The following is a 16,394-nucleotide window of genomic DNA, read 5'->3' on the forward strand; positions in this document are numbered from 1 at the left end:
GTTCCCTGTCCAGGTCTCATGACGCCAGTCTGGTGGTCATCTTGGGCTTGTTCTTGCCCAACTCACTTTACTGGCCCCATGTAAGGGAATTCTGTATCAGGCTCACTGCTGCCCAGTACCCTCAATCCCAGAGAGGGTTTTTCTAGTCTCCAGCTTGTTCCTAGTCCTAGTAACCTGTCTGAGCCTGCAAACCACTGGACTGGTGGTCATCTCGGGCTAGCTCTCTCTCTGAGCTCCCTGGAGTGGACACGTGGTATGTCAGGAGCGCTCCTTTTTCCAGGAAGTGTCAAGCGACTAAAAACTCTGATGTCTGTAGGTCAGACACTGGGGGAGACACAGCCTCTCGCTTGTCTTCTACCCACTGATGCACACAACACACAGTAGCCAAACCTGCAGTGTTTGTAGGATCAGGCACTCTTTTCTTTCACTCAAAGGCAAATCCACCTACATTTCAGTTAGGGTGGAAGGTTGTTCTCTGACTGCACACATATAACTGTTAGCTATTGTATGTTGTCCTCTTCTCTGCAATTTTAATCAGCTCTACTCACCTTGTTTCTATCATAATCTTAGTTCTCTCCTCAATCCTTTGCTCTACCACTGAGGATACTCTGCTGTATAAATCCTCTAAAATTCAACACACCTCATATCTTACTCCCTTGTATGGAACCCAAATATCCTTTTTGTTGTTTCTTCTTTTCTGCTTATTTTTAAGTTGAATTTCACCAAAGAAATGTCTATTCATTTTCCAGTTTTTGCTTAGTATCTCATTATCAAACTCATTATCTCATTATCATCCAACAGTGAGCTTGAGATTTTTTTCTAAATGTTACCAGAAATTTCCATTGAAAATTCACAAACACAAAGTTTTTTCTGCTTTATAAACCAATGTAAAAGTAAAATTCAAAAATTTCAAAGAAATGTTTTAAACTGGTGCCCATTTTCTTTCTTAGATATACTACCATTGTTTTATGATATTACTTTTTTTCGCTCAATATAATTTTTACTTCTAAATTTTCATTTTTCTTTTATATTTATTTATTGTTTATGACTATGCAGGTGTGGATCAAATGAATATACATGTATCATGTGCATGCTTGATGCCTGCAAATGCCAGAAGACCAATCAATTCTCTTGGAACTTGCGTGACATATGATTGTCAGCCACCATGTGAGTCCTAGGAACTGAACTCAGGACCTCAGCAAGAGAAGCCAGTGCTCGTAATTGCTGCGCTAGCTCTTTGGCCAAAGTTTTTATTTCTTTACTTAAATATCTGTGATCATCCCTAAATATCTGAGTTTACCATTGTTTGACATTACTTCTCCATGCCGTCTAAGTTTACTCATGTATGTACACCACAGGTGTGTAGTTCCCAAGGAGGTCGGAAGAAGGTATCAAATTCCCTGAACCTAAAGGTACAAATGTTTGTAAGCCACTGTGTGGGTTCTGGGAGGTAAACATTGGCATTTTGAAAAAGCAGCAGGATGCCTAATCTCTGAGCATTGCTCTAGATCCTTCTTAAAAAAAATTCTGGGTCACTGAATTATTTATCATACTTGAAATAATTATAGTTACATATACATATGTAAAATATGCATTATATGTTTTTATCTCATTTTAATCAGAATCTTTTACCTCTTCCTAATTTTCTATCTACTGATGGTACAAGTTCATGCCATATATTTGCTATGTAACTACGCTTAATGCAATAATCTTCCTTTCACAAACTGTACAATTCTCAGACGTTTTACTTACCAAATGGATGTTTTCAGCACATAGTCAGTTTCTTTCTGCAATCAGTAGCATGTCTCCCTTGCTCAAACTCATCAACAAGTTCAACTTTTTTCCTGTGTTTATAAACTCCTATAACTACAGTACAAATCATCTATGATTATATCGTGACAGTAATCATTCAATTTTCTTTTGTTTCATACACAAACCACCTGATTGTGGATAGCGTTTTTAAAATATACATTGCATTATTCTTCGTTCAGAATTTTCTGCAGAGGAATTTTAATTCAGCAATATGGCTGCTCTGGCAAGGGATCACATCCAAAAACCTAGTTCTGTGTGATCCAGTTGTAATACAGACAAGACCTTAGTAGACATGTTTAATCCCTCTGTCTGGAATACACACCTTTAATCCTTCTGGCTGGAATACAGGCATACCTTTAGTATACACCTTTAATCCCTCTGTATGGAATACACACCTTTATTTCCTCTGGCTGGAATATAGACATGCCTGTAGTACACACTTTTCATCCAAAAAAAAAAAAAAATGCTATCCAGTTGGGAGACAAAGTGATGAATCAGAGACCCATTTGACAGAGATAAGATTCACCTAATTCTCATGAGAGAAAGAGAGAGTACTTAAGAGCAGCATGCACACACATACACACACACACACACACACACACACACACACACACACACACACGGGGGAGGGGATTTGAGGAGACAGAGCAGTAGAGTTTGGAAGTAGAGTACAATTCTGTGAAGTTCAGTGAAGTTCATTTGAATGCAGTAGAGTTTGTATATATCAGTTCATGGAGTTTAGAGGCATTTTTTCCAAGTAGAGCCATTCAATGAGAATCTGAGAGAAGCCAGTTTGAATCAGTCAGATTGAAGAGGAGTTCTGAACCAGAAGAGTTGAATTTCACCAGCCAGCCAGAGTTCAGAAACAATGAGAAATGGTGAGCCTTATATAATACTAAGTCCCAGAGGCTGAAAATGTTCTAGGTGTAGATTTAGCAAATGGAGGCTGGAAGGTGAAGTCTTCAATGTCCAGACTTGCAGAAGATTAGATGATAAGGAGACCAGAAGCTTTCAAGCCTAGGCCTAGGGATCGTTAGATAGTAATGTTCTGGGTTCAGCCCAAGCCATGTATTTGTAAAGCATGAGTATAGCTCTCGTTTCATCCCCTCTTCTGAGGAAAGATAAACAACATTCACACTTTTCCTTCCTAAATACAAAGATAAAACATGTGACACCTTTAGAAAGCTTGCACCCTCACTGGATATCAGCAGCCTATTCTCCAAAGTTCACATCAGTTACTCTATTCCATCTTTCAGTCTCTGTCCACTTGTAACAGCATCCATCTTCCTTTCACAAGATCTCCACATAGAGCTTAACATTAGCAAAATACCAGAATCAGCCTCCTTGTTGCCATACTTAGCCAGCTCAGCTGTCAAATATTCATTTAAACAAAATATTTAGAGAATATTTTACTATTCATCCTGACAAAGTGCACAATTCTCATGCTTTCTGTAACATGCTTTGTGAGACTGACGAATTAATGGAGTTATGGTTTAATGCAGTTGTTTAATGTCTGCTTTTAATTGTAGGGTCTGAGATTTTTAGGGACATAATTTTTTTTTTCTTTTTAGATATATGTCTGAATGCAAAGGATGATATCTGGGGATCGAAAGGTGGATGAGAGGTTAAAAACACTTGCTGCTCCTAAATAAGTCCAGGGCTTTGTTTCCAACACACATTCTGGCTCACCATCATCTGTAACTCCATTTCCAGGGGATATAATGCCCTCTTCTCAGCTTCATGGTGTTAGGGACACACGTGGTACATAGACATACATGCAAACAACACATGTGTACCAAAGTAAATAAACCTTAAAAACAGTATCTGGAAGACAAGAGGGATGAAATATATGTCTCTAGAAATAAAACTGAAGTAACTTGGGAAAATATATTTTCCTCACTTTTCTGCACTTCTTATAGTGAACATTTAGGTTTTCCATCACTGTTCATTTATTAAGTTTAATAAGTAAGATATCAGTTTTCTGTTGCTTGACAAAGGCTTATTGCTAACTTCAAATCTTTCTGGAATGGTATGGCTGTTTTAATTAGAATGACCCTTCATATATTTGAACACTTAATACCCTGTTGATGTAATTCTTTGGGAAGAATTAGGAGGTATGGCCTTGATGGAGGAGGTATTTGATTAAGAGTGGGCTTGGTGAGTTCAAAAAGCCCATCTCATTCCCAGTTATATATTTTTCCTTCCTGGTTGTGGATCAAGATGTAAGCACTCAGCACCATCTCCAGAGTCATGCCAGTTTGTCTGGTGCACTTCTCCCATGGTTATAGACTCATCCTCTGGAGGTGTAAACCTCCACTAACCTCTCTCTTATAGGTTACCTCATAGTGTTTTGTCACAGCACTAGAGAAGTAAATATGGTGCAAAGTGAGAGCTTTGACATAACTTACTTTCTTTATAGAGGTTAGTCAGCAAAAAATCAATTTTCTTTAGATTTGTTCACAAAAATAAGCAATAAATAAATTATAATGTGAACAGATATATAAATGCATATCATATCAATGCTGGATAGTTATATTAGTTTTAACCACATGAAATTACATGACTTAGTGGCTTAATTACTTGAAATAGTAAAGCCAATTCGTTACTTATCTCAATTTATTTATAATCAAATTATTTGCAGTCTACTTTTACTTAGAAAATAAGCCCTCACATATCAAGAGTTATTTCCGCTATTCAACACTAAACTTTCTAAGATTCCATCTACAGAGAATTCACTCTTAATGGAAGTATACCATCTGAAAATCAAGCCAAAATGACTTCTCATTTTTAGTTAAAAAAAACACTTACTCTTTTAATCTGTTCAAATTGCTAACATTGGTTTCACCTTCTCTAAGTGGATTAGCTTGACATAAGTAATGTGTCTTCAAAGTTGTTGTTGCTGCCACTAATGAAAGAGACGATTAAGAACTCCACTTTCAAGAAGTGCCATCAGATAATGAATGTGTCTTTTTCTTGGCTCTACAAATGGCCTTGGGAAGGATTTCTCTCTTGCAGTCAGTAATATCTTATTAAAATGGGAACTGAAGAATAATGGTATGTTTTTGAGGAGGATAAAGAAGAAAAACTTGTTTACATACAGAACATTAAGTTCATAAAGACCACGCTTCCACAAACAAAGTAAGGAATTTTAAAAGATTATAAAGAATCACAGGAAGGGCTGGAAATATTTCTCAGTGGTTAAGGACACTGAATGCTTACACAGAGAACCTAAATTCAGTTCAGAGCACCCACATCAGATAGCTCAAAACCACCTATAGCTCCAGTTCCAGTGAATATGATGCCGTCTCCTGAAATTGCATATATGTGCGTATGAGAAGATAGAGACACATAAGTATAGACAAAAAGATTAATTGAACCTTAAGAACAAATAGCTGCAGAAGCCTGGAATGTTGTAAAAGAGATCACTTGTTTTCCCTTGACTCTACTGTGTTAAACCAGTACTTGAAGTGAGTTTAAGAACCTGATTCTGTAATATGCACTATTTGATAAGAAAAGCCTTTCATCTTAAATGGGAACAATTTGCTTCTTCTTTTGACTTCTAGTTCATTCAAAATGGTAGAGGCAATTAACATTTTATTTGCCTACTTGACAAACTGAAGCAGGAAGGTCATAGTTGACACCAACATGGGCAGCACAGTGGTATTCTGTCTCAAAGTAAAATTGAAAACAAACAAACAAAAAAAAAGAGGCCAGAGAAATGGCTTCTGTTTAAGAGAATTGGCTGAGTTTACAGAGGATCCAAGGTTAGCTCCTAGCATCCACAAGGTAGTGTCTAGATGTTTGTTTCGCAGACATCTGTAATTCCAGTTCCAGGGAATCTAATGACTTCTTTTGGTCTCCATGGGCAATTTGTACATACATATATGCAGACAAAACTAATATATACATAAACTCAAAAGCAAAAAAAAAAATAGAGTAAAGGGAAAATTAATTAAAAATAAAGGGGTTAGAGATATAAGTTAGGGGCTGTGTTTGCATGTTTACAGAATGTAATCTAATACCAAAGACTTTGGCAAAAGTCAACTTGTCAGCTGAATGATATATGTATAAAAATTCTCATTACAGAAACTCTCTGGAAATAGCACCTATATTTGCACATCTTAATTAATGTATCACATATAGTTTCATTGACTATTATTCTGAATACATTGCATAAATTAAATTATTTAATTCCCTGAAAATCTTGTAGTAAGATACTACTGTCCTTCTTCTTGCTGGATGAGCAGCCCGATTTTAGTGAATAGCTAAGATATATAAAAATCCATTTGCATTCAATGGGTATGTTTCTATATCTATGTTGTGTCAAGTGTGTGCTATTCAAGTTCATATATTAGTTATTTATTTTTACAGTGCATCTGTCTAGGAAATAGTTTCAACCTGCCCCTTCTGAAGAAGAAAAAGAATTAAAGAAACACATAAGCAATTAACTCAACAAAAATCCAGGGAATTGAAGCTAACATCTGGGCTCGAAGCATGAAATTGTCTCTAAATGTCTCAGCAGTACTAAGTTTATCAAAGTGATAAAGTACTAAGATTTAGATTTCTCTTATCTGGAGGTCATATTCAGGAGAATATAGGGGCTTACACATTATACCTTCCAAAACCACACTAAAAGAAAGCCATTTCAATTTTCTTTACTGTAAAAGAGAATTGCGTTATTATCTAAAAGTCAGAAAAAAATAAAATTTTAATATTTCTAATTGTATGTTTGTATGCAGTAGTATGTATTATGTATGTACATATGCTGCTATCAATGTATTTGCATCATATGCAGGCAGTTCCTCCAGAGACCAGAAATGGATCCCTGTAACTGTATGTGAACTTCCATATGGTTATGAGTAGCCTGTTGGTACTAGGAACCAAACTCTGGTCCTCTGCATGAGCAGCCAGTGATGTTTAGTGTCTAGCTATCTTCTGGCCTGAGAATATAATGCTAATTTGTGGAAATCTGTAAATTATATATTTTTTTCCGTAAAGTATACATACTTCTCTTAGAAGGCCTTGGTTTTACAGAAAGTCAAAATGTCATCTTTTACCATATTTCTTGTCTCTTAGGTTTCAGATTGATTTAGCAACGACAGCTTAGAGTGTAATATTTGTAAAGAAAGTTGCTGAACAACTTTCACACTATAACCTTTTGTTATTAATGTATTGGCGTTGAGCTCTGTAACTTAAGTGGCTTCTCACTGAGAAAATTAGTAGAATCCAAGTTATTCATTATACTGCCCCAGCCAACCATGTGCTCACATGAGCTCAGTTAGAAAGCCTATGGCATTTGATGATAGAAACTAGATATCACAGGTCATGGGTCAACCGTTGTGCTGGATGATTTCACTCTATCCACTCTTCTCTATGTGTGTGGAAGAGGCTTCTGGTGTGAAAAAGACATGGAAGAGTACATTTATCCCAAATGACTACATCTTCATTTTCATTTGCCATGCACTTTCTGAATCTTAGTGAATCCCCTATAAGAGGAAAGTCATATTGCCTCCCTGATGAAACTGAATGGGTTTCAGTGCCTATTCTGTGTGATGCTGAATTATTGGACCTATCAGTAAATGCATCCATCCTCTGCCTTTCGCTCCAGTGACCTTTGAAACCTTTACACATCGATTTAAATTTGCTATCCTGAATCATTTGAATGAATAGAGGGAAGGAAGGGCCTCAGATGGTGTAGGTTTAACCAGATGCTCCAATTTCCATGCCAGGTGAAAGCCACTTAAATGAGAAACTCTTCAATCAGCCTTAAAATTCTTGTTCTCTTACTGAATATGAACAAAATTCAAACTGAAAATTTCCTAGTGGAGCTCAGCCAACACCCCAAGCAGGAGAGACAATAAAATGGTCAATACTGTATTGAACCATTAAGTTTCGATGTGCATATTTATGAACCAACAGTTATGTGAAACAGATGGCCTGTTCACTATGTTATACAGAAATACAATTTTTTTAAGAAAATTGAATTTTATATTATCACTTCATTTGAAAGTTAGGAAGAATGTACTTATTTAAGTTATAATCTATACTTTATGCTATAAATCTCTGCTCTATTTTATTAACTAGTTAAAACCAAGCCCAAAATGAAAACAAAAAGAAAAAAAAAATAAATAAACTACTAATGCATTTTGATTCTGGATATCTTTGAGTGGCGCTTTGTAGAATTTGCAGAATGCTCACTTGGTTTCATAATTCAGTTTATAAGTTAATTTGTCCAGTAAAACAATTAAATACCAGAAAGACTTCCTGAGTCACTTAATCTACGCACTTCTCCACATTCAAGTTTTCAGGGAATGGGATAAGTATCATGCATCAGAATGTGCTGAAGATGTCAAAGACTGACACTGAGAATTAGGGTTCCAAAAGAATACCAGTTCATTTTACATAATGCACCATAGTTTTGAGTACTTGGACAAATACATAATTCTATAGTATATCAGCTACTTTTCTTATTTGAGTGACCAAATAAGAGGAACTTAAGAAGTGAAGGTTTTATTTTGGCTTGCAACTTTAGGAGTACAATCCGTGAGAGCATGGAAAGCAGAGAACAGAAATGAACCACATCGGCATTGTGGAGCAAAAGGCAGCTTGTTTACAAGTTGGTTTGACAGGAAGCAGAGAGATAAAGACAGTGGGGCAATTTCAAGGCTCAACCCCACAGACTCCAGTATCACATCACACTTCCTGTATCTATGCCTCCATTCTTAAGGCTCTACAATGGTCCAAAATGGTGCAGCCAGTTTGGGAAAACAAGTGTTCAAACACAGAAGCTTTGGAGGGAACACTTCCATCCAGACCACAATGTATAGCATTATGGAGATGAAAGGTGACATCTTTGAAGAACACATGTGTTTGTGAAACTTGACACCATTACAAATTTGTATATAACATTGAGAAGCCCAAAGGATAGAAAAAGTGTAATACTTCCATTTTGCTGCTTTTTTTTTTTTTTTTTTTTTTTTTTTTTTTGAATAGATTTGTTTTAAACACAGTTCTGGCTCTGGCTACTGGTGGGACTTCACAGCATCTCACAAGGAACCTAGGTTATCCCTTGTGACTCAGATCTGCAGTGCCTGCCCTCTATGTATTCATATTGACAGTGTAGAAGCCTTAGCATCTACATCTGCATTTTCTTTGTCCAGGCTGCCACTTTCATGCACCTAGCACACTGCTGTTAAGGAAAGCTTATGGAGTAACAAGAAAATTATGATGATGTCTATGACAATAGTAAGGTAGGCATATGTTCTTAAGGTTTCAAACTTAATTACAAATATGTATTTGGTATTAAAAAATTATTTAATTATTTTTATATTAATTACAGTTTATTCACTTTGTACCCCAGCTGTAGCCCCCTCCTTTATTCCCTCCCAATCCCACTCTCCCTCTTTCATCTCCTCCCTGCCCCTCTCTAAGTCCACTGATAGGGGAGGACCTCCTGCCCTATCCATCTGACCCTAGCTTACCAGGTCTCACCAGGACTGGCTACAATGTCCTCCTCTGTGGCCTCTTCAGGTTTTTCCTCCCAAGGGGGTGGCGGGGGGAGATCAAAGAGCCAGCCACTGAGTTCATGTCAGAGACAGTCCCTGTTTCCCTTACTAGTGAACCCACTTGGATACAGAGCTGCCACTAGCTATGTCTGAGCAGAGGTTCTAGGTTATATCCATGCACAGCACAGGCTCTAAGAGCAACAATCAATAAATGGGACCTCATGAAACTGAAAAGCTTCTGTAAAGCAAAAGACACTGTTATTAGAACAAAACGACAGCCTATAGACTGAGAAAGGATCTTCACCAACTCTATATCTAACAGAGGGCTAATATCCTGAATATATAAAGACACAAAGTAACAAATCAAGTAATCCAATTAAAAAATGAGGTACAGAGCTAAACAGAGAATTCTCTGTAGAGGAATATCGAATGGCAGAAAAACACTTAAAAGAAATGTTCAACGTCCTTAGCCATCAGGGAGATGCAAATCAAAACGACCCTGAGATTTCACCTTTCACCCATCAGAATGTCTAAGATCAAAAACTCAAGTGACAACACATGCTGGAGAGGTTGTGGAGAAAGGGGAACCCTTCTCCACTGCTGGTGGGAATGTAAACTGGTACAACCACTCTGGAAATCAATCTTGTGCTTTCTCAGACAACTAGGCATAGCACTTCCTCAAGATCCAGCTATACCACTCCTAGGTATATATTCAAAAGTTGCTCAAGTACACAACAAGGACATTTATTCAACCATGTTTGTAGCAGCTTTATTCATAATAGCCAGAACCTGGAAACAACCCAGATGTCCCTCAACAGAGGAATAGATACAGAAATTGGGATATTTTTACACAATGGAATACTACTCAGCAATTAAAAACAAGGAAATCATGAAATTTGCAGGCAAATGGTGGGATCTAGAAAAGATCAGCCTGAGTGAGGTATCCAAGAAGCAGAAAGACACCCACAGTATATACTCACTTATAAGTGGATACTAGACTTATAAGATAGGATAAACATACTAAAATCTGTGCACCTAAAGAAGCTAAACAAGAAGGAGGACTGGGGTAAGATGATCAATCCTCACTCAGAAAAACAAATTGGATGGACAATGTAAGTAGGAGAAAACAATAAACAGGACAGGAGCCTACCATAGAGGGCCTCTGAAAACTTTTAATTTGTAAACATTCAAAAGTCTACGGGATTTCTCACATTTTAGGAACCTCATCTAGTCATAAAATAAACAAATGTCTATAATGTGTCCAGGGTTCCTATCATGCTGATTTGAGTATTGCTGTATCATGAGCCTTCTTAACTTTATGACCTTCATCATGTTGTATTTAAATATAAATGTATAGATTAAATTATAGTAAATTATGCACTATACGACATATTTCAGGTAAAATGGAACACTGCTATACTATTTTATTTAAAATTCCATTTGTTAAGGATAATCTCTTCTACCAACCTCTTATTTTTAAATTTCAGCTAAGAAGGCATATGCACTAAACTGTATGAGAACTATGCATTGAGAGACTAAAACAGAGCACAGTTTGTTAGCTCATAACACTTTCTAAAGTATGTGTAATAGATGCTAGATCTACAAAAGTAGCCGCTAACCCACAGAGACCCAAAGCATACATCCCAGTGGAGATTTCTATTAAAAATAACAGCAATGTAGATTTAAAAAAAAGGTCCTAGGTTATATCCATGCACAGTCCTTGGTTGGAGTATCAGTCTCAGGAAAGACCCCTGTGCCCAGAATTTTTGGTTCTGTTGCTCTCCTTGTGGAGTTGCTGTCCTTTCCAGATCTTACTGTTTCCCACTTCTTTCAAAAGATCCCCTGCACTTTGCCCAAAGGTTGCCCATAAGTCTCAGCATCTGCATTGATAGTCTGCAGGGCAGAGCTTTTCAGAGGTCCTCTGTGTCAGGCTCCCTCTTTTCTCCTTCTTGTGATGTCCATCCTCTTTGCCTTTCTGGATAGGAATTGAGCATTTTAGCAATAGTTCTCCCTCTTGATTAATTTCTTTAGGTGTACAGATGTTAGTAGGTTTATCCTATATTATATGTCTATATGAGTGAGTATATACCATGGGCATCTTTCTGCTTCTGGGATAGCTCACTCAGGATGATCTTTTCCAGATCCTACCATTTACCTGCAACTTTTATGATTTCCTTGTTTTTCATTGCTGAGTAATATTCCATTGTGTAGATATACCACAATTTGTGCATCCATTCCTCCACTGAGGGGCATCTGGGCTGTTTCCAGCTTCTGGCTATTACAAATAAGGCTGCTACAAACATGGTTGAACAAATGTCCTAATTGGGTACTTGAGACTCTTTTGGATATATGCCTAGGAGTGGTATAGCTGGATCTTGAGGAAGTGTTATTCCTAGTTGTCTGAGAAAGTGCCAGATTGCTTTCCAGAGTGGTTGTACAAGTTTACACTCCCACCAGCAATGGAGGAGGGTTCCCCTTTCTCCACAACCTCTCCAGCATGTTCTGTCACTTGAGTTTTTTATCTTAGCCATTCTGTTGGGTGAAAGGTGAAATCTCAGGGTCGTTTTGATTTGTGTTTCCCTGATGGCTAATGAGGCTGAGCATTTATTTGTTTTTCTGTCATTCGATATTCCTCTGCAGAGAATTCTCTGTTTAGCTCTGTGCTCCATTTTTTAATTGGATTACTTGATTTTTTGCTGTTTAACTTCTTTTGTTCTTTATATATACTGGATATGAGTCCTCTGTCAGATATAGGGTTGGTGAAGATCCTTTCCCAATCTTTAGGCTGTCATCTGACAACTGTGTCCTTTGCTTTACAGAAGATTTTCAGTTTCATGAGGTCCCATTTATTGATTGTTGCTCTTAGAGCCTGTGCTGTTGGAGAGTCCCCAAGACCCTTGCACAGATGTAGCCCATGGCAGTTCAGTATCCAAGTGGGTTCCATTGTAATAGGAACAGGGACTGTCTCTGACATGAACTGATTGTCCTGCTCTTTATTTACCTTGCCCTGAGGGGGAAGCAACATTACCAGGCCACAGAAGAAGACGATGCAGCCACTCCTGATGAGACCTAATTGACTAGGATCAGAAGGAAGGAAAAGAAGACCTCCCCTATCAGTGGACTTGGGAGGGGCATGCATGCAGAGGATAGAGGAAGGGAGGGATTGGGACAGGAGGAGGGAGGGAACCACGGGGGGTGGGTGGGGGATACAAAGTGAATAAACTGTAATTAATAATTTTTTTTAAAAAAAGGTCCTTTTTAGCTGCAAATAAATGATGGCATAGTATCACATTCATAGCTAGATAATTACACAGATAAAAAAATGCATTTTACCAAGACAAAACAAATCTATGCACAGTATATATGTCTCTGTGTAGTTGAGGTATTCATATAACTCCTATCTCTTCACGCTAAACACTGAACACTCTAATCTCTGTATAGAGCATTTTCTTAGGCTTCTATAAAATAATTATAAGACCCACTGACAATATTCAAATTAACATTTAATTTTACCATTTATTTAAAAAATAACTACAGTTTTTACCCTGTTTTAAGTGTCAAAATGCAGTATCATTTTGTATACATTTTGCATGCATGTTTCATGGTGTGTGTGCACGTGTGTGTGCACATTGTGGGAACTGGAGAAGGACTTCAGAAGTCCTGTTCTCTCACTCTGTGTTGTCTTCTCCATTTGAGACATGTTGTGTCACTGAACACAGAGCTACGCCGGTGGTCAAGAAGTCTGGGTATTTTCTTGCCTGCCCATTCCCTTACTCCATAGCACTGGGCTCATTCTAGCAAGTGCTTCCACCTGAGTGACTGTGTGAGTTTTAGGATCTGAGCTGAGCTTCTCATGCTTGTTCAACAAGTGCATTGTCTTACTTTCTTTTTATGTTGCTGTGATAAAATACCCTGACAAAACAACTTAGTGGAGTAAATTATTTTAGTTCACAAGTCCAGGTTGAAATCTGTGATAGCCGGGAAGTCACCATGGCAGAAATGTGATAGACATGATCACATTGAATTACAGGCAATAGCAGAGAGCAAGGAACCAATGCATTAGCACCAGTGCTCAGCTCCATTTCTCTGTTTCAGTTTGTCCAAGGCCCACTGTAAAGGAGAGGATGCTGTCTGTATTGCAGGTAGATCCTTCCACCTCAACCCAATTAAGAATATCTGTCTTTGTTTATTTCATAATACACCAAGCTGAATTAGTGCTTCTCACATGTACTGGGGGCCTTCCACTGAATCATAGACAACCTCCCATTGGCCAAACCCACAAAGAAAAATGAATCTCCTTCTTTCAGCATCCATCAACTGCCTACAGCTACCCAGATAGGAGTGGGACATCAGGGGACCCTTACTGTTCCATGCTGGAATATTCATTTCCTTATCTTGTTCAGGTCTTGTGTTAGTAGTCATTAGCTGCTATGAGTTCATCTGCCATGTTGTATCCACGTCTTTTTCTATATTATAGTACATTATCCCCTCCCTCAAATTGCTTCTTTTTATTAATTTTTATTGAGATTTTTATTTACTTTAGATTACAATTGCAGCTTCCACCCTCCTCTCCTCGCAGTCACTCTCTCTCTGCTTTTACTTCACAGTCATCTACTTCTCTTCCTCTTTTCCTCCAAAAAGAAGAGGCCTCCCATGGATATCAATAAGCCTTGGCATAACAAGCTTCAGTAAGACTATGTACATCTTCTAGAGGCTACAACACACCCCAGCGAGGGAATAGGGATCCCAAGGCAGGCGATGTGCCAGAGACGGCTCTTGCTTGGGGAGACCAGCACATGGCGTACCACATTGACTACGTAAATTATGCTGCCTCTTTCCATACACTAATTAAACCAATAACTGCCTCAATTTCAGGTGGCTCAAATTCCTTTGTTTCCATGTACTTATAACACTTATTTCCTAAATATTTAGAACTCATCTTACAGCGAAAACATCAAATATATATATCTTTGATATACATATCATATGATTATATATATATATATATATATATTTCTAAGTGTTAAAACTGGTTAATGTGATTATCTAAATCATTTGGTTTGTTTTTGCATCAAATATTCATTGAAAATGTATTTTACATATAAAACATGTGATTATTTTTTTCTTTCTCCTCACCATCTGTATGTTTTTGCTTGAAAATTTCATTTAACACCAGTCATCATGACACATGACTACAATCCTAGCCTTCAGAAAATAGAAGCAGGAGGATTCCAAATTAGATGCAAGTCTGAGCTGTGAGACTGTCTCAAAACACTTTTACAGGTGAAAATTAGTTTTCATGAATTTTTTTTGCTATGGAATCCTGTCATATTTTATTTATTGAAATGACTTGCTGTTGTACATATAAACTCAAAGCAGCTGTGATTGCTCACAGAAGAAGATGCCAGGTAAAATTCCATCATAGAAGGGGAGGAATCCTTGAGCCTCTATTCCTGTGGGAGGAGCTATTGGCAAGCTATTGCTTTCCCAAGCTATTGCTTGGGAAAAGGGAGTCCTTTTCTTTGAGAGTGCAGAATCTGGTAAATTGTTCATTCCCAACTGATGGCCACAACGCCACATAAAAATAAGCTTTACTAGTTAGACTCAAGCCGTTATTTAAAATTAAACAAACAAAAGAAGTCATCCAGTTGTGAGGGAGATATTTTGGGAATTCTCAGGGGTAACAGAAGGTAGATATGATTAAAAACCATTGAATACATGCATGAAATTTTCAAAGAAGAAATAAAAAACACTTATTCACTATATTTATGAATATATATTATATTTAAATATATACATCTTAAATGTGCACATATATATAACATGCATATATACTATGCATGTGTATAAATATACACATACATACAAATATATATATATATATGTGTGTGTGTGTGTCTATGTATGTATGTAAAGGAGAGAGAAAGATGAAAAAACAGGAATCTAAAGAAAGACATGACTCCAAGAAACATAAGCATGTAGTTTCTTCTTTACTTCATTTTTGTATGAATGCTCTCAACAAATATCAGTGATATATGCTGTACTCATGTGTTAAGAAAGATGGCCTTTTGCTCTCAAGGAGTTTAAGACCTAAGATAAACAGAATTAAATGCAAAAACTGGTATTAGTTGCAAGAATGCAAATAGACACATATCAATCACCCTGCACAAAATTAAAGTCGAAGTAGATCAAAGACCAGACCTCAACATAAAACCAGACACACTAAATCTGTTAGAAGAAAAAGTAGGAAAGAGACTTGAACTTGTTAGCACAGGAGATAATTTCCTGAAAAGAATACCAACAGCTCAGACACTAAGATCAACAATCAATAAATGGGAACTCAAGAAACTGAAAAGGTTCTGTAAAGCAAAGGACACTATCATCAGAACAAAACAACAGACTGGGAAAAGATCTTCACCAACCCTATATCTGACAAAGGGCTAATATCCAGATTATATAAAGAACTCCAGAAGTTAAAAACTAACAAACCAAGTAATCCAATTTAAAATGGGGAACAGAGCTAAACAGAATTCTCAAAAAAGGAATAGCAAATGGCGAAGAAACATTTAAAGAAATGCTCACATCTTTAGTTTCCAGGAAAATCCAAATCAAAATTATTCTGAGTTTCCATCTTACACCCATCAGAATGTCTAAGATCAGAAACCCAAGTGACACATGCTGGGGAGGATGCAGAGAAAGGGAAACCCTACTCCATTGCTGGGGAATGTGAATTTGTCCAACCACTTTGGAAATCAAGCTGGTGCTTTCTCAAAATTTGGGTACAGCACTATCTCAAGATCAGGCTATACCACTCCTGGGCATATACCCTAAAGAGGCTCCATCATTCAACGAAGACATTTGCTCAATTATTTCATAGTAGCTTTATTCATAACAGCCAGAATTTGGGAAAAATAACAACAAAAACAGCAAAAATCCCTAGAGGTCCCTTAACGGAGGAATGGATACAGAAATTTTGATGCATTTATACACTGGAAAACTACTCAGCTGTTAAAAACAAGAAAATCATGAAATTTACAGGAAAATGGATGGAACTAGAAAAGATCATCTTGAGTAAGG

General features: G+C 37.3%; 1 non-coding gene across 1 annotated transcript; it reads right to left on the reverse strand.

Annotated features, from left to right (window-relative positions):
- Nucleotides 1–282: 282 nt before the first annotated feature.
- LOC129668483 (small nucleolar RNA SNORA17) lies at nt 283–412 on the reverse strand. The gene has a single exon (XR_008718921.1). It is a non-coding gene; the product is annotated as a small nucleolar RNA SNORA17 (small nucleolar RNA).
- Nucleotides 413–16,394: the final 15,982 nt, after the last annotated feature.

The sequence above is a fragment of the Psammomys obesus genome, unplaced genomic scaffold (genome assembly GCF_907164565.1).
Source record: "Psammomys obesus unplaced genomic scaffold, mPsaObe1.curated_primary_1811, whole genome shotgun sequence".
Taxonomy (NCBI): Eukaryota; Metazoa; Chordata; class Mammalia; order Rodentia; family Muridae; genus Psammomys; species Psammomys obesus.